Below are 20799 nucleotides of genomic sequence, written 5' to 3'. Positions count from 1 at the left end.
GAAGTTAAAAAGTAAAGGTGATAGTGCATCTCCCTGCTTTAGCCCGCAGTGAATTGGAAAAGCATCAGATAGAAACTGACCTATACGGACTCTGCTGTATGTTTCACTGAGACACATTTTAATTAATCGAACTAGTTTCTTGGGAATACCAAATTCAATAAGAATATCATATAATACTTCCCTCTTAACCGAGTCATAAGCCTTTTTGAAATCTATGAATAACTGATGTACTGTACCCTTATACTCCCATTTTTTCTCCATTATCTGTCGAATACAAAAAATCTGATCAATAGTCGATCTATTACGCCGAAAACCGCACTGATGATCCCCAATAATTTCATCTACGTACGGTGTTAATCTTCTCAAAAGAATATTGGACAAAATTTTGTACGACGTCAACAAAAGTGATATTCCTCGAAAGTTAACACAGTTCGTTTTGTCCCCCTTTTTAAAAATATGTACAATTATGGACTCCTTCCATTGTTCTGGTACAATTTCCTTTTCCCAAATAGCAAGTACAAGTTTATAAATTTCGCTAATTACACACAATAATTACAATTAATAATAGTACATAAAATAAAGTAACCTAATTAATAAGTGAACCTAATTTTACATTACAACCTACATATATAAACCCTACATAAGTTTCACATTGGTGCTTATAGTCTTTCACTTTACTCTCATCTCACTCACTGTACTGGCACTATGACACATTTCACTGACACTATATACAACATTTCACTGACACTATGTAACACATTTCATTTACACTATAAATTATCACTGATCGGAACTATTCACTGCACTGTAAAACCATAACTTCACTGACTCACGACGCTTCACTGATACAACAGTTCAAATAAGACAAATAATTACACTCTTATGCATACTTATAAACATAACTACATTTAAGCTAAACATTTCTAGTCTAATGGCCGGTTTTTCTAAGTATTGTTAGAAAATTTAACGACTGTTAAACTCTAAACAGTTTGTTAATTAATAAAATTGTATGTTTTCAACACTAGTTTGGTTTAACAGATTGTTAACAGTGCGTTAATTTTAAATGTAGGATTTCGGGCAGTTAACTCGTTTAACAGTTAGTTAAATATGGCCGATGTCTCCACAGCTGTTCGAACAGAAGTTGCGAAATTAATATTTTGTGTCTCTCTGTAGGGAATGTTTAACATATGACTAGTAATATAACATTTAAAAAAATACTATGGACTGTTTAAACACATCAGTGTTATTTTGTTCCTTTCGTATTTCGTATCCATAATAGAAATGAGGAAATATAACCTTACTTTGTAATTATTATTCAGCACATCACCTACAACTTTCATTTGTCAACTGTTTGTTTATGGAGCGTGGCCTACTATAACAGGTTGTCATTTTATGCAAGTTTCATGACTCACACTATAATATAGAATTTAAAGATTAATTTTAGCCAATCAAAAATTGCCTTACATGTGTAGAATCATTACCAACTGCTGTTGAGTAGTTAAAATAGTGCTAACAGACGTTATAGTTAAGTGTTGGTTATCTTAAACAAAATTATGTTGAACAAATGGAAAATACATTAACAAAGCGTTAAAAATAAACTGACTGTTAATTTAACATTAGTTAAGCAAAATTAGACATTACTTGGACAAACCGGCCATAAGGCCCTCTTACACGCTATTTTTAAATAATTTGCAATTCAAACCAAGGGAATAACTCGTCAGGCTAAATAAATATATGACACATTAAGAAATTAAATGTTAAATATCACCTTAATTTTAATTTGCACTTTATACACAATAGCCCTCAAAGACCGCTGCAGATAGGTCATTCCAATCATTTATAGTTCTATTTAAAAATAAGAATTTACCTACATCCGTTTTCAGTTTCCTACATTTGATTTTAAAATCATGATCGTTCCTACCATAGTACGTTGGCTTTTCTAACCGAGCCGTTATGTCTACCCATGCTTTCTGACCTAGATGTGCTCTATACAATGATGTTATTCTAGTTTTCCTAAGTTTGTTTTCCAAAGTTTCCCATTCAAGTTCTTTTATCGTATCGTTTCCATCTTCTCTTTTACCTTTAACAAATTTAGCTGCCCTATACTGGATTCTTTCTAAGGAATTTATCTGATATATTCTGTAGGGATCCCAACATGTAGTTCCGTATTCCATTAACGTAGGGATAGTGTACGTATGGAATTTCAGATATCTCAAAAAGTGCAAAATTTGAAGTCCTTCGCCGGGGTGTTGTATATAGGGTTAGGTGCTCAAATAAATATTGCATTATTACTATTATTATTATTATTATTATTATTATTATTATTATTGCTATTATTATTATTATTATTATTATTATTATTATTATTACTAATGCTGCTGCCATTATACTTACTTACTGGCTTTTAAGGAACCCGGAGGTTCATTGCCGCCCTCACATAAGTCCGCCATTGGTCCCTATCCGGAGCAAGATTAATCCAGTCTTTACCATCATATCTCACCTCCCTCGACTCCATTTTAATATTATCCTCCCATCTACGTCTCGACCTCTCCAAAGGTCTTTTCCCCTCTGGCCTCCCAACTAACACTCTATATGCATTTCAGGATTCGCCCATACGTGCTACATGCCCTGCCCATCTCAAACGTCTTGATTTAATGTTCCTATTATGTCAAGTGAAAAAAAGTTGCATGTAGTTCTGCGTTGTGTAACTTTCTCCATTCTCCTGTAACTTCATCCCTCTTAGCCCCAAATATTTTCCTAAGAACATTATTCTCAAACATCCTTAATCTCTGTTCCTCTCTCAGAGTGAGAGTCCAAGTTTCACAGCCATGCAGAACAACCGGTAATATAACTGTTTTATAAATTCTAACTTTCAGATTTTTTGACAGCAGACTAGATGATAAAAGCTTCTCAACCGAATAATAACAGGCATTTGCCATATTTATTCTGCGTTTAATTTCCTCCCGAGTGTCATTTATATTCGCTACTGTTGCTCCAAGATATTTGAATTTTTCCACCTCTTCGAAGGGTAAATATCCAACTTTTATAGTTCCATTTCGTACAATATTCTGATCACGAGACATAATCATATACTTAGTCTTTTCGGGATTTACTTCCAACCCTGCCATTATACATAGGCTACAACAAATTCATACTTAATATCATAAAATACAAAATTGAGTAAAACTCAATTAAGACAATTATTATTTCAAAAAGTACAGATGAAGAAGCAGGGCACTTCCAGGCAGTACATAAAAGTACCGGCCTGCGCTGTGACAAGATACACCCCTGTTTGAAGTCTGAAATCATAATTATTATTGCATATTTTTGTCTTTATATGCATATGTTTAGACTTTAGACCATGCATTCCCCGCGCTAGTTGGCAGGAATCGAAAGATGTCAATGCTATTGGAAAACCGATATGCGTATACACACATCTTTTTCGTTTCATCTCTTTCAAATGTAAATTACTGCAGTATTGATCGTAACTGCCATGGTTACGCATATTGTCACGTATCAATTACATTCACTCAGCTGTCCTATAAAACGTGCACTGGGTTGAGCGAATTGGAAAGTGAACGATTTAGTTGATGTGCTCACAGGGTGTTCTGAAAGACAGTGTTAAGATCTGCCTTGGAAAAATTTCTGATTATGAAAACTCAAATTATGATTAATAATTGCAGCTTCAGCTTTTATACAATACGCCGAGTGAACCATTAAATTTGATAATACAAAAAATCTAAAAGGTCGTTTTGAAGGTAATTTCAAGGTCAATATAATTTTTAAATGACCTATAATTTTATTTTTTTATTCTCATTCCTCATACAAAAATAAATTCAGCTTGTAGTTTCACAGATATTTGAAAAGTAATATTTTATGAAAAAATTGATACATTTTTTTTAAGAATAAAAAAAAAAGTACAGTGTGTTCACTTACATAATTTAGGTTGACCAGGCGACGCACGACCGGCACGAAGGTTACGCAACAAGGAGCAAACGTCTTCTGCACACTCGGTAGACCAGTTCAGTCTCTCTGTGGAGTGGTTGTTTGAGATTAAAAATAAAATTTAAATTCTTCTCTTTATAAACTTAAATTATCTTTCAAATAACCTTAAGAAGTCTTTCAAGTACAACATAAATAATGCGGCTTACTTTCTCCTTTAAAATCAATTAACTTTTACTTCAAACATTTCTTTCTAAAACCTAATATTTTAAATATATCTTTCGCATTATCAAGTTAAAAGATCCACCCGGTATATTCGTTTTAATGGTTAATCATTCATAGTATAATTACCTCCTAAATAAGATGTACTCCTTATAGATGTCATATAATAATAATAATAATAATAATAATAATAATAATAATAATAATAATAATAATAATAATAATAATATTTTTTTGTACATCAGCATTATAAACAGTCTATCGTTAGTGAAAATCGTGCATAATATGCCACATTATTGTACCAGAGCCGTAAAATATTACCATGGCAACTAAAACGTCATAATCTATTATGACGACGTAACTGGTAGGCCATACCATAAAGTTAACATTATGAAACGATTTGCCATGCTATAATATTTAATACATCATTGTTGCCATAGCTACCTCTTTCTTAATAAACCATGATATCAAACTACCCATCATTAGAAAATCTGATGTTATTTCTTTATTAATTGTCTTATAACGCTGTCATAGAAAAAATAACATATCAAACACGTTTATAATGTTATACAGTTATTGCATTCGTCAGAATTAGGAAACTGGCTTCGCTCGTTCCGTAAGAATTGACTCATACCATAAAGTATAACATTACAAACTTGTTTTGTAATTACTATTTGATATTAAAATTGAATTCATTGCTAAACATTATGATAATAATATGAATAATCAAGAAACTAGTTCGATTAATTAAAATGTGTCTCAGTGAAACGTACAGCAGAGTTGGTATAGGTCAGTTTCTGTCAGATGCGTTTCCAATTCACTGTGGGCTAAAGCAAGGAGATGCACTATCACCTTTACTTTTTAACTTTGCTCTACAGTATGCCATTAGGAAAGTTCCGGATAACACAGAGGGTTTGGAATTGAACGGGTTACATCAGCTGCTTGTCTATGCGGATGACGTGAATATGTTAGTAAAAAATCCACAAACGATTAGGGAAAACACGGGAATTTTACTGGAAGCAAGTAAAGAGATAGGTTTTGAAGTAAATTCCGAAAAGACTAAGTATATGATTATGTCTCGTGACCAGAATATTGTACAAAATGGAAATATAAAAATCGTAAATTTATCTTTTGAAGAGGTGGAGAAGTTCAAATATCTGGGAGCAACAGTAACAAATATAAATGATATTCGGGAGGAAATTAAACACAGAATACGTATAGGAAATGCGTGTTATTATTCGGTTTTGAAGCTTTTATCATCCATTCTGCTATCAAAAAATCTGAAAGTTAGAATTTATAAAACAGTTATATTACCGGTTGTTCTTTATGGTTGTGAAACTTGGACTCTCACTTTGAGACAGGAACATAGATTAAGAGCTTTTGAGAATAAGGTGCTTAGGAAAATATTTGGGGCTAAGAGAGATGAAGTTACAGGAGAATGGAGAAAGTTACACAACGCAGAGCTGCACGGATTGTATTCTTCACCTGACAAAATTAGGAACATTAAATCCAGACGTTTGAGATGGGCAGGGCATGTAGCACGTATGGGAGAACCCTGAAATGCATATAGAGTGTTAGTTGGGAGGCCGGAGGGAAAAAGACCTTTTGGGGAGGCCAAGACATAGATGGGAAGATAATATTAAAATGGATTTGAGGGAGGTGGGATATGATGATAGAGAATGGATTAATCTTGCTCAGAATAGGGACCAATGGCGGGCTTATGTGAGGGCGGCAATGAACCTCCGGGTTCCTTAAAACCAAAGAAGTAAGAAAGTAAGTAATATGAATAATAATATTATGTTAATATGAATTTTCATAAATTGTAAATTAGAAAATTTTCTATTAATGTAAATACATTTAAGTCATCAGCATAAGAATTTGAAAGGTGTTGTGTTGTGTTGTGTTGTGTTGTGTTGTGTTACGTTACGTTGTTATGTTTGTTATGTTATGTGCTGCATGTTATATATAATGTAATGTAAAGTTATGTTATATGTTATGTTATGTACGTTATATGTAATGTAATGTTATGTTGTGTGATATTTTATATTATGTTTTATGTTACGTTATGTTTTATGTCGGTATGTAATGTTAAATTATGTTTTATGTTATGTTTTATGCCTATGTTATTTTTATGGTGTATGTTATGTTATTTATTTTATTTGTTTGTTATTGAACATAACAGGCAAAGCGCAATTTTATTACAATGTTCAAGACTGACAAACTAATTTATAAAACATAAACAAGGAAAAGGAGTCATATGCTTATTAAAAACTGAAACGAAATAGAAAAAAGAGAAATTGACATAAGGTGTGAAAGTAGCTTCAAATTAACTAACAACTTTATTATGTAAAATATGATAACAAATAGTTCTGTATCTAGAGAAAATTCATATTGAAAATATCAACATTTGCATTAGGATGTAATTTATTGTATAACTGTAACATTTGGAAAACTGGGGAATTTTTGTGGGATTCAGTATTTGTCCTTGGTATGTAAAATAAATTTTGAAATTTTGTATTAAGCTTAGGTGCATATAATGTTATATAATAAAATCAACACAGTCCAACTTATTGTTAATAATTTTATAAAGAAAGTTTAAAGATTGACAATTTCGTCTGATCTGCAAACTAGTAAAATGGAAAAGTTGAAGCATGCAGCGTAACTCTCATAAGTAGGATAATGATTATAAAGTCTGTTATGTTATTTATTTATTTATTTATTTATTTATTTATTTATCTGTTTATCTATTTATTTATTTATCTATTTCTTTCTTTCTTTCTTTCTTTCTTTCTTTCTTTCTTTCTTTCTTTCTTTCTTTCTTTCTTTCTTTCTGTAATAGGGCAAAGCCCCTATTACAATAGACCTTACAGATATTCGTTATGCTATGTTATGTTATGTTATGTTATGTTATGTTATGTTATGTTATTGTGTTATGTTACTACTTGGCAACTCTGTTATGTAGGTAGTTACTGTTAAATTTACAGCACCAAGTTATTCTTTATTACTGCAATGAAACTTACTTACACACATATAAGTTACTCGAAGTCTTTGGTAAAAACATTCTAACTCTTAACGAGTGTCGATGTGGGAATTCCGTCCAGAAAGCTGTAATAGTGCAAAAAGCTGCAGTAGAATTGTACTCTTTACTCTGTCCGCTTGTTCTGTGAGCTGTCAAACTGAAAAAAACGTCGCTACGTACTGATAACTTTGGAAGAACCTCGTCATATTGTATCTACTACTCCAAATTACCTCTTGTAACTTTATCTTGTATCATTTGTCTTGAAGTCTTTTCATAATTTCCATGGCCTACTAAAATCTTACCTTCCTCTGTCTCTCTTAGCAACATGCCTTTTTTTTTATTTGTACTATGTGCTTTTTGCGTGGAATTGAGAGAAGAAAAGTTTATCTGTAGTAATGTCACGAGAGGTCTAAGATTTATCTGGGAAATGTCAGACCTCGAGTGATATTTATTAGGACTATTTCATGAATAAAATAAAAATATAACTAATACATCCCTAAAATTCGATCACAAAATGTTAATAATTGTATATTAACGAATACTTAACCTATTCAGACATTGTGAAGTTGAAATACTCGTAGATGAATATCGATTACTACAATAAAGAAATTCGATGTTATTATTCAGCAATGCCAATTGCGAAAAGCGAAATACAGGTTTAACAATCTTAATTACGTGTACTGCACTTTTCTCTTATTATTATAACATAAATACATTTTCATTATCTGCTGAAATCATAATTTAATTTAACAGTAACAGTGGGGACAGCTATATACCAATGCTTATGTATTCACAGCGAGACATGTTGCTACACAGTGAAGCCATCTCTGTATAGATAGGCCTAACTAAAACACGAATTTTATTACGCCATACGAAAGGCAGTTTGATGAAAAGACCTTATTATTACTATGCAAGGTCTCTGAGTTTGATATGCGATGATGTTACATAAATTTGAACATCTGACTTTCTATTAATTGTTTCATTTCATTCACAAAATACACATTTTATAGGCTACAATTATAGGTTAAGTTACCTGTGGGAGCAGGACCAATGTCAGCTGTACCTAATTTCGTCCGTTACTTACAATCAGTGCTACACGAAAGCATTTTTAATAGCTCGAAAAACGCATTCTCGCTGTAGTGTGTAACGGAACTAAAGCTGCATCTACACAGTTCAATATTCCAATCGCGTATGCGTGTAATCTGGGAAGAATATTGAAAGAATCAAGTTTAAAAGGTACGTTCAATTAAGATGTATGAAGATTTTGTGTCTACATGGTGCGCCGTTTTGAACGTCGTCTTCACTGCGTAAATATATTAATTAATATTAAATATCAATCTTGAATTCATTTCTTTAAAGTTGAAAGAAAAGTTTAACCGTGTAGTTGCATCTTAATGTATTCATGATCATCAATCTACGGGGAAACCAGTGTTGCCAACTCGATTCTTAAAAATCCGCTGTGAAGCCGTGCAGAAACCGCTAAATTGCTATATTGTCAATGTGAAATTAAATTATTTTTCCGCTGTGAGTGCTAAAAATACCCGCTAAATCACTATATCAGCAATACAAATTTCATAAATTTTACCCGCTAAACTAACGCCGAAAAACGCTAAATCTAGCGGGAAAACCGCTGAATTGGCAACACTGGGTGAAACAGTTGGCGACAACGAGTAAACAAAAGAACGACCATGCGATAAATTGATAGCTTTAAATGTAACTGCAAAAATTATCGCAAAGTGTGACTGTGATTGGTTGGAATTCAAAATTTCATTACACTTCATTGGTCGAAAGTGGAATGATGTCATATAAACGAAATAGGTTTTCTGTTTTATCTGCAATGATTTCTTTTTTGTACCTCTTTTGAAACTTGAAGGATATAAGCTAAGAATGGGATGTTATTCGCGACATGGTAAAATAAATCGATTGTTGCTGGACGTATGAAACGCGTGGTAGTACAGAACGTCATCTTCCAGGCACAGATTTTTTTTTATTACTGTATTCGTCTTCTTAAAAGTCAAATATACTCCCAGAACTTGCTTACTTTACTCTATTACTTACGTTGTAAGTGGTACTTTCCCAGGATATACGTCACCCAATTCAACAGGGTACTATTACGTAGCAGAAATACTGTCCTCTCCGCAGGTTAGCACGTCCTCTTGTTTGAAAGTACATCTTAAAAATGGGTCACTTGGGGACAATTTTTACAGAGAAGGAGAAATGCGACGTGAAGCATTTCACAATTTCACTGACTACGTTTTTCGGGTTTCCTTTTTTACAATTTTAAGAGATCTGTAAAGAAGTTAATGAGAACAGAATTGATAGTGTGTCTCGATTTAGAGAGAAGGTCTCCCACAGAGAATAATATTTTCACATCCTTTTTCTCTCTTTTTGCACCTTTCTGCATCGTTACAAATCCTCACAATTTAAGTAGCTTACGTGCACATCTCGCCGTTACAACGGAGTCACAGGTTTTGCATCCGGGGGATGAGTGCCATTATGCGCTCTACCGTTTGGCACATTAGTTAGCTAAAAACTGAGAAAATTAAAAGATTAACACTACGTGAATGCAGAGTTTTGGCACAATTAAAATGGCTTAAGTTTTTACGAATTATTTTTACTTAGGTAATTAAAATTCATCCAATGCATCACTTACTGGCTCTTAAGGAACGCGAAGGTTCATTGCCGCCCTCACATAAGCCCGCCATTCGTCCCTATCCTGAGCAAGATTAATCCAGTGTCTACCATCATATCCCACCTCCCTCAAATCCATTTTAATATTATCCTCCCATCTACGTCTCGGCCTCCCCAAAGGCCTTTTTCCCTCCGGCCTCCCAACTAACACTCTATATGCATTTCTGGATTCGCCCATACGTGCTACATGCCCTGCCCATCTCAAACGTCTAGATTTAATGTTCCTAATTATGTCAGGTAAAGAATACAATGCGTGAAGTTCTGCGGTGTGTAACTTTCTCCATTCTCCTGTAACTTCATCCCTGTTAGCCTCAGATATTTTCCTAAGAACCTTATTCTCAAACACTCTTAATCTCTGTTCCTCTCTCAAAGTGAGAGTCCAAGTTTCACAATCATACAGAACAACCGGTAATATAACTGTTTTATAAATTCTAACTTTCAGATTTTTTGACAGCAGACTAGATGATAAAAGCTTCTCAACCGAATAGTAACAGGCATTTCCCATATTTATTCCGTGTTTAATTTCCTCCCGAGTGTCATTTATATTTGTTACTGTTGCTCCAAGGTATTTGAACTTCTCCACCTCTTCAAAAGATACATTTCCAATTTTTATATTTCCATTTCGTACAATATTCTGGTCACGAGACATAATCATATACTTTGTCTTCTCGTGATTTACTTCCAAACCTATCTCTTTACTTGCTTCAAGTAAAATCCCCGTGTTTTCCCTAATCGTTTGTGGATTTTCTGCTAACATTCAGGTCATCCGCATAGACAAAATATTTATAAGACTAAAATACATACGGTCTGAAAGATATGTAGTTAAGTACATTTGAATTAATATTTCATCCATAGAAAGTGAATATCATTAATGTCTTGAAGGCACTAAAAGTCCTTGGTTTTTGTATGAACTCTGAAAAATGCTACGTCTTTCTTTAGTTTTATGTTTCAGATAACTAATGAAAGTAGAAGACCAACTCTAATGGACTTGATACTTGAAATGTGCAAGTACAAAGAGAGAGAAGTGGAGTGTTTTTAACGGAGTTTATCAGGTTGAAATGATGCCAATAAAGTTGTCCTCTGGATATAGAGAGGATCGCAAGTTTTATTCATCTCTTTAAGATATTTCCTTTGCTTAACTTTGCCTTTCCTTTCATGAACAGAGCCAATGCAATTAAATTCCAAAAATACGTCTGAATCGCAATCGTATGTCTTGAAACGTGTATATGATTCAATAGTGAGAGGCAGTGCAAGTCTTGATTAAAGTATCTTATAATTATGTCAAGTTGTTTTTAAAAGTAGTCAGCAGTTGTGAAGATGGTACACTATATCAAGAAATGTATTTTTTTTAGATAGATGGATTTATTGAGTAATATTATACTTACTTACTTATTGGTTTTTAAGGAACCCGGAGGTTCATTGCCGCCCTCACATAAGCCCGCCATTGGTCCCTATCCTGAGCAAGATTAATCCAGTTCCTACCATCATATCCCACCTCTCTCAAATCCATTTTAATATTATCTTCCCATCTACGTCTCGGCCTCCCCAAAGGTCTTTTTCCCTCCGGCCTCCCAAATAACACTCTATATGCATTTCTGGATTCGCCCATACGTGCCACATGCCCTGCCCATCTCAAACGTCTGGATTTAATGTTCCTAATTATGTCAGGTGAAGGATACAATGCGTGCAGCTCTGCGTTGTGTAACTTTCTCCATTCTCCTGTAACTTCATCCCTCTTAGCCCCAAATATTTTCCAAAGAAACTTATTATACATACAAATGTTATATTATAATTTTATCTAAAATCCAATGCACGGGTCTTCTGACCGTACGTGCTTTGTACCCGAAACAAGTCCTCCTTTGTAGGTTCCCCCATCACCTATGATTACATCCAACGACTCTCTAAAAGAACACAATATTTAAAAATGGAAATGGCACAATAAAACACATTATATAATATATCCTAACCTAAAACAAACATAAAAGTGTATAGTTGGATAGATACTATTATCCCTTCCTCAGTTCGCGTCGCAGACTTCAACAGCTGCAGTTCTAATCTTTCTCGCCTTCAAGAGGAACAATCCAGTCTTTTGTTCGTATTCTCTATTCCCCATGAGGTCAAGGCACGCAAGCGAACTCCTACTCTGACTTAGCATCGAAGGTGGTAAATATTTTCTCCGTACATGCTCCAATTCGAGACACAGTAATAAAATATGTTTATAGGAGTCCTTTTCTTTGCAAAGCGGACAAAGACGCTCCCCTTCTTCGTTGACAACTTTATTACCCTTCCATGCCCCCAATCTTAGCCACGCTAAACCTGCTCTGCTGTCCTTGTTACAAGAATTTATGTAGAATAATTTCGAGGGAAAAATTGTTCCGGAGCCGGGTATCGAACCCGGGACCTTTGGTTTGACGTACCAACGCTCTACCACTGAGCTACCCGGGAACTCTAACCGACACCGATCCAATTTTTCCCCTCTATATCCACAGACGTCAAAGTGGGCTGACAACCGTCAAGCAACCAACTTTGAGTGCACACTAACTGTGTGACTTAAAATGTGGTTTTCTGTTAACGAATAGTGACGTGTATTATGCAAATCAAGATTTCAGGTATAACTCCATGTAAAGTTGATTTGAATAATTTCGAGGGAAAAATTGTTCCGGAGCCGGGTATCGAACCCGGGACTTTTGGTTTGACCTACCAACGCTCTACCACTGAGCTACCCGGGAACTCTAACCGACACCAATCCAATTTTTCCCCTCTATATCCACAGACGTCAAAGTGGGCTGACAACCGTCAAGCAACCAACTTCGAGTGCACACTAACTCCGTGTGACTTAAATTGTGGTTTTCTGTTAACGAACAGTGACGTGTATTATGCAAATCAAGATTTCAGGTATAACTCCATGTAAAGTTGATTTGAATAATTTCGAGGGAAAAATTGTTCCGGAGCCGGGTATCGAACCCGGGACTTTTGGTTTGACCTACCAACGCTCTACCACTGAGCTACCCGGGAACTCTAACCGACACCAATCCAATTTTTCCCCTCTATATCCACAGACGTCAAAGTGGGCTGACAACCGTCAAGCAACCAACTTCGAGTGCACACTAACTCCGTGTGACTTAAATTGATTTGCATAATAAACGTCACTGTTCGTTAACAGAAAACCACAATTTAAGTCACACGGAGTTAGTGTGCACTCGAAGTTGGTTGCTTGAAGGTTGTCAGCCCACTTTGAGGTCTGTGGATATAGAGGGAAAAATTGGATCGGTGTGGGTTAGAGTTCCTGTGTAGCTCAGTGGTAGAGCGTTGGTACGTTAAACCAAAGGTCCCGGGTTCGATACCCGGCTCCGGAACAATTTTTCCCTCGAAATTATTCAAATCAACTTAACAGGGAGTTATACCTGAAATCTTGATTTGCAAGAATTTATGTAGTCACACCTCCGCCAGTTAAGCATGAGATCTGATTGTAAATGTAGTGAGGACTTTTCCGAACATTGGAGCTCGATCTCTTGCCTCTCGATATCAATTAAACGCATCTTCACATTACGCCATACATTCCTCCTGTTATTCTCTCCTTTCTCCCACACCCATCCCATTCCTATATGATGCAGCCCCCTCTGCAGTTTATAAACCCACCCCTTTCCCCAGCCCTCTCTTTGTTGAACTTTGTAGCAAATCGACCGCAAATATAATTTTAACCAGTATTTTATCACCCTATGCGTTTGGTTACTTAAAGCATCCAAGCAACCACCAACAGTGTAGATATGTACGGAATATAGCTTGACGACATCCAACGTTACTTAGTTCAGGTCTGCTATTCAGTGAACATACGAAAACAAAACAAAACTAGGCTGTTGGAAATGAATGCTACAATAGAAGAATTTGGTAGCGACTATGTTATTAGGAAAGAAAAAAAAAATGTGAGTTGTTCGAATCCAAAACTCATTAACTCAAATTTATTAGGAAATGTTTTTTTTGCGTCATATTACTTTTAACTCTTGTTCATTTGAAACACTTAAAATGTTTACACCTTGTTGTCGCCCTCGGTAGCGCAGTTGGTATAGCGCTGGTCGATGGCATTTAAGTGTGTTTAAATGCGACAGGCTCATGTCAGTAGATTTACTGGCATGTAAAATAGCTCCTGCGGGAGAAAAATTCGGCACACCCTCGACGCTGATATAACCTCTGCAGTTGCGAGCGTCGTTACATGAACCATAATAAAATTTTCAGTTTGTTTAAAGTAACGTTTTGATTATCCAACTAAATTAATTTATTCTGAATTTAATGTAGTTAATATTGAACAAATTTATAAATATAGGCACTTACTTACTTACAAATGGCTTTTAAAGAACCCGAAGGTTCATTGCCGCCCTCACATAAGCCCGCCATCGGTCCCTATCCTGTGCAAGATTAATCCAGTCTCTATCATCATACCCCACCTCCCTCAAATCCATTTTAATATTATCGTCCCATCTACATCTCGGCCTCCCTAAAGGTCTTTTTCCCTCCGGTCTCCCAACTAACACTCTATATGCATTTCAGGATTCGCCCATACGTGCTACATGCCCTGCCCATCTCAAACGTCTGGATTTAATGTTCCTAATTATGTCAGGTGAACAATACAATGCGTGCAGTTCTGTGTTGTGTAACTTTCTCCATTCTCCTGTAACTTCATCCCGCTTAGCCCCAAATATTTTCCTAAGCACCTTATTCTCAAACACCCTTAACCTATGTTCCTCTCTCAGAGTGAGAGTCCAAGTTTCACAACCATACAGAAGAACCGGTAATATAACTGTTTTATAAATTCTAACTTTCAGATTTTTGGACAGCAGACTGGATGATAAGAGCTTCTCAACCAAATAATAACACGCATTTCCCATATTTATTCTGCGTTTAATTTCCTCCCGAGCGTCATTTATATTTGTTACTGTTGCTCCAAGATATTTGAATTTTTCCACCTCTTCGAAGGATAAATCTCCAATTTTTATATTTCCATTTCGTACAATATTCTGGTCACGAGACATAATCATATACTTTGTCTTTTCGGGATTTACTCCCAAACCGATCGCTTTACTTGCTTCAAGTAAAATTTCCGTGTTTTCCCTACTCGTTTGTGTATTTTCTCCTAACATATTCACGTCATCCGCATAGACAAGAAGCTGATGTAATTCGTTCAATTCCAAATCCTGCCTGTTATCCTGAACTTTCCTAATGGCATATTCTAGAGCGAAGTTAAAAAGTAAAGGTGATAGTGCATCTCCCTGCTTTAACCCGCAGTGAATTGGAAACGCATCAGATAGAAACTGACCTATACGGACTCTGCTGTATGTTTCACTTCTGTTAAAATTTTATCATAAAAATCGTAATAAGTTTATATTACAGGCACATAATCATGACACAAGACGAAACTAATTCTACATTAGTAGAACCTAAATGTCTCACATCTGCTGGTCTAAAGCATAGCATTAATTTTGGCCCTCGGTTGTATATAATTGTTTAGCTAATTTACACCCAGAACTTCTAACATGTAACCCACTAACATATAACAAGAAAATTAGAAACGTGTTAATGTCTTCAATTTGATTAGATAAATTTATAGCCTATGTGTATGTATTAATCAACGTATATAATATTTGTATTCTATGATTTCGGAATATATATTCTTTTATAAATTATCCTACTTTATTCATGTACGATATTATTTTTCTCTATGTTAATATTTAGACTAATTTATTTATTTACAAATGGCTTTTAAGGAACCCGCAGGTTCATTGTCCTCCTCACATACGTAAGTCCACCATCGGTAATTTTAATTTTATTTCCTATTTTATTTTATTTCTATATTACTCTTATATTAATAATATATCTGAACTGCGACCGAACACGAGTGCTGCCCATTCGGTCCTCAAATGTGTTAATATTATTGTATCCTCTTTTTATATTGACTGTTACACTCTTACTACGTCATACTACTTTTGACCAATAAAACGGTACGAAAGGACGTATTTCAACCAATCATGGCTGCTTATCGCACAATTTTATCGCGTCCCTAGCATTTGTTTTATTTTATCGCGTCCCTAGCATTTGTTTCTTTGTTTGCAAACATTTGAAGCTGCGCTGGTCTGGACGTCAAAAAAAAAAAAAAAATATATATATATATAAAATTACAAACCACTCCAGTCGATGCACAGCAGTTTCAAATATGACTCACATTGGCATTCAAGAACAAGAATTAATAAAAATCACTGATCATACCTATGGATCTTCTGAAATCCGATTTACAAATGAAGAGCACCATTCGGAAATCCTGAATAAGTTGAATACACCATGTAGGCCTAAATCAACGAGTTTCACTTCTATTACGCACACGTCCAATATAACATCAATTGAACCACCAACCACATTCAAATTTGAAAATTGTACATTCAATAATTATTCCTTTCAAAATTATTCATGTTTATTTTTTATATCATCGTCGTTAATTAAAACTTTTCTAACACTTTTGATATTAGTTAGGTTATGTTATAGCTTCTGCTATATGATATTATGGTTAGTCACGTATCAGAGATTGTTTAATATTAAGATTTATTGAAAATCATCTGTCAAGTGACGTTAATTACTGGGATTCGGGTAATTGAAGTGGAATGCAACTGTTTTAATAAAAATGAAACTGAATCAACAAAGCCTTCTTGACTAGTAACATTGCCATCGTGTATGATAACGAGAACTTATCGACGAGAAGGCATTGCTCACTACTGCCATCTAGCATGCATCTAGCGTAATAATTGTAAAGTTGAGATGGTACAATAATACATTTGAAGACAGTTGTATTTTCGTAAGTCAATATTTTATTGTATTGGAGTACTTCGTTACTTCTAATCTCTATATACTTTCTTCTAATCGTGTAATAGTCAATTAAATCCCACTCGAATTTTGATTTTCTCTAGATAAATCAAAACGTCTAGCGAGATTACTGTTGACTATATTATTTTATTTCTGTTTCTATTGTTGTAATTATATTCTGTAGTGCCACCGGCGTGGCTCAATCGGTTAAGGAGCTTGCCGGTCTGAAGTTGCGTTCGGGCGCAGGTTCGATCCCCGCTGGGCTGATTATCTGATTGGGTTTTTTCCGAGTTTTTTCAAAAGACTTCACTATATAAACCAACTTCCGGTTTGTGGTCCATGATGGAGAAGGCTCCGTAACACAGCCTAGGACTTCTAGTATGACGTTTCGGGTTTTGAACCCCCGCTATCGAGCATGTGAAGTCCTTACTGTCAAGCTAGCACGCGCCGCTTCGTGTATCTCTGTTCGCTGTATCACGGTGTGAGAAGAAGGCATCATAATTGGTTGGGAGTGAAGAGCTCTTTGATGCAGGAAATCATGATACGCCGTGTAGGCGAGTTTATTCATTTCCGAAAACCATACGAGATTATCGATTGGTTCCGTCGTTCCTCGCTCCGAAGCAGATTCGACTGGCCGTCCTCGTGGGCCGCGTCGCTATGTGTAATGACATTCCGGATGGCAGCCGGCGCTCTGATCTGTATTGCATTCGCTCAATTTGGATTCCTCGCTTTTGTGAAACTTCAGGAATAATGAAGACTGTGTTAATGGATGAAATATGTGTGTGTTGTACCGCGACAAGGATGCAAACAATAGAAGATTGAGAAGTAAAATTTTGGCTTACCTACCATCACGCCAAACTGGTGTGGCTGAATAGTCCAGGTTCGAGTTCTAATCATGCTTGAGATTTTTCATTAAAATTCGACAGGTGCATAGCTTTGCTATGCTGGCATTTTTACCCAGAACTACGTGTGGATGCGATTAATTACCAACAGCTGCATATGACTAATAATAATAATAATAATAATAATAATAATAATAATAATAATAATAGTAATAATAATAATAATAATAATAATAATAATAATAAACGCAGAATAAATATGGGAAATGCGTGTTATTATTCGGTTGAGAAGCTCTTATCATCCAGTCTGCTGTCCAAAAATCTGAAAGTTAGAATTTATAAAACAGTTATATTACCTGTTCTTCTGTATGGTTGTGAAACTTGGACTCTCACTCTGAGAGAGGAACATAGGTTAAGGGTGTTTGAGAATAAGGTGCTTAGGAAAATATTTGAGGCTAAGCGGGATGAAGTTACAGGAGAATGGAGAAAGTTACACAACACAGAACTGCACGCATTGTATTCTTCACCTGACATAATTAGGAACATTAAATCCAGACGTTTGAGATGGGCAGGGCATGTAGCACGTATGGGCGAATCCAGAAATGCATATAGAGTGTTAGTTGGGAGACCGGAGGGAAAAAGACCTTTAGGGAGGCCGAGACGTAGATGGGAGGATAATATTAAAATGGATTTGAGGGAGGTGGGGTATGATGATAGAGACTGGATTAATCTTGCACAGGATAGGGACCGATATCGGGCTTATGTGAGGGCGGCAATGAACCTTCGGGTTCCTTAAAAGCCATTTGTAAGTAAGTAAGTAATAATAATAATAATAATAATAATAATAATAATAATAGTTTTTTATTTTCCCTGGCAGAGTTAAGGCCATCAGGCCTTCTCTTCCACTCAACCAGGATCAAATCACATACAGAAAAATACATACCGGTATACAAATATTTACTTAAAAATAATAAAATAACAATAATAATAATAAATAATAAAATAAAAAAGAGAGAGATTGAATACATATAAACAATCAGTATTAACTTTTTTTTTTTGGTTGGTTATTTTACGACGCGTCCCATTTAACGTCTGAATGAGATGAAGGTGACAATGCTGATGAAATGAGTCCGAGGTCCAGCACCGAAAGTTACCCAGCATTTGCTCATATTGGGTTGAGGGAAAACCCCGGAAAAAACCTCAACCAGGTAACTTGTCCCGACCGGGAATCGAACCCGGGCCACCTGGTTTCGCGGCCAGACGCGCTGACCGTTACTCCACAGGTGGTGACAGTATTAACTTAAAACTAAGAATAAAAAATAAATATAATAAAAAAGAGAGATTGAATACATAATCACAAAAAGGAAAATACATTCTAGTATACAACTTAAAAAGAAAGAATTAATACATATGAATATAATCTCAGAACTAAAGGAATAGTACAATTAGTATGATCAGCAAAGCACGTGTTACATTGAGACAATGACAATTACCTAGATATTACTGTTAATGGAAAAATAAAGTAATGACTGTGTATAATAATAATAATAATAATAATAATAATAATAATATTAATAATAATAGTTTTTTAATAATAATATTTTTTTATTTTCCCTGGCAGAGTTAAGGCCATCAGGCCTTCTCTTCCACTCAACCAGGATCAAATCAGATACAGAAAAATACATACCGGTATACAAATATTAACTTAAAAATAATATAATAATAATAATAATAATAATAATAATAATAAATAATAAAATAAAAAAGAGAGACTGAATACATATACACAATCAGTATTAACTTAAAAGTAATAATAAAAATTAAATATAATAAAAAAGACAGATTGAATACATTGTCACAAAAAGGAAAATACATCTAGTATACAAGTATTAACTTAAAAAGAAAGAATTAATACATACGACTAAAGAAATAGTACAATTAGTATGACCGGCACAGCATGGGTTACATTGAGACAATGACAATTACCTAGATATTAGTGTTAAGTAATGACTGTATAAAATAATAATAATAATAGTAGTAATAATAATAATAGTAATAATAATAATAATAAATAAAAATTATACCTAAAAAACTAATTCTGTGCATTTAAAGGAAAGGGGAATATAGGGAGAAAACGGGACTAGAAGAATAATGCGAAGACAAGGAGAATACAAGAAGACAAATGGGAAACAAGAATGAGGACAATAAAAGGACAACAAGGAAGATACAGAGAGAAAAAGGGGAATGCAAGAAGAACAAGGAGAATACAAGGAAAGCAAGAGGAATACAAGGATGACAATGAGAATACAAGGAGAACAGGGGAAAGACAAAGAGAACAAGGGGAAGAAAAAGATACACGGAGGAGACAAAGAGTATAGTCTAGATCAGCTTACTTAAATACCTAAGGATGAAACCCTAGATCATATATACCCAGATTGCTCGACCTTATAGGCTTTGACGGTAACAACTTTTGTCATGTAGTGAGAGTACAATATAATAAGTAAATCAAACTCAGGAACAATTTTATTTCTAGTATGAAAGATACAAATCAAATAACAACAAACCGTTGCCAAGGTGAGCTATAATTTTCATGGCCCACTCCGTTGTGTAATGAACACAGACCTAGGCCAGTCGTAAACTCAGAACTCAGAGCCCTACAGTCAGGTTTACTCTCCTGCCATCTAGTTGTTACATAACGAGTCACGTCATAACTCCCATTTGAATTGCATTAGATACTGTACTGTCATCTCGTGTTCGTTTACGGCGGACGGGTGGCGATCCTGGCGGTTGTTCTCGTCAAAGTGCTACCGATTTTAACATAGTGATGAATAATCTGTTATATATGTGATCTGGGATGAAACCTAACCATTTTTTCTCTATGACTACATATTATAGTGGATTATAGTGATTTTCTCGATTTCAGGTTGAATTTTCTTTTACCAACTTTGTTTCGAGTTTTGAGTACTGACAAATACAACAATTGGCAGTTATTTTATAACTGTTATGTTGGCAGCAATAATTTTGGTTTGCAGTAGAAGGATTCTGGTTGCGGAATTTGTACTAATCATTTCACGTGATCAAACAAAGTACATTTTAGGTTAGATCTAGTGAATTATAAACAGTTTAATAAAATAGATGAATTTCAAGTTGTCAGACAAAATATATTTTAATATTAGATCATACTAATCTACTAATTACAACATAATGTGCGAGAGGTCCAGGAGGAAAATATACTCT

At 34.9% G+C, this 20799-nt stretch overlaps 1 protein-coding gene and 3 non-coding genes across 4 annotated transcripts in view; 1 reads left to right on the top strand and 3 right to left on the bottom strand.

The window, feature by feature from the left end:
- Dhit (Double hit) overlaps positions 1-20799 on the top strand; it is a 938600-nt gene that overhangs the window by 77796 nt on the left and 840005 nt on the right. The window lies entirely within an intron of this gene.
- On the bottom strand, positions 12248-12319 carry TRNAD-GUC (transfer RNA aspartic acid (anticodon GUC)). Its single transcript has one exon. It is a non-coding gene; the product is annotated as a tRNA-Asp (tRNA).
- On the bottom strand, positions 12532-12603 carry TRNAD-GUC (transfer RNA aspartic acid (anticodon GUC)). The gene has a single exon. It is a non-coding gene; the product is annotated as a tRNA-Asp (tRNA).
- TRNAD-GUC (transfer RNA aspartic acid (anticodon GUC)) lies at positions 12818-12889 on the bottom strand. The gene has a single exon. It is a non-coding gene; the product is annotated as a tRNA-Asp (tRNA).

The sequence above is a fragment of the Periplaneta americana genome, chromosome 5, assembly GCF_040183065.1.
Source record: "Periplaneta americana isolate PAMFEO1 chromosome 5, P.americana_PAMFEO1_priV1, whole genome shotgun sequence".
NCBI lineage: Eukaryota > Metazoa > Arthropoda > Insecta > Blattodea > Blattidae > Periplaneta > Periplaneta americana.
This window is presented reverse-complemented; position numbering and strand designations above follow the sequence as displayed.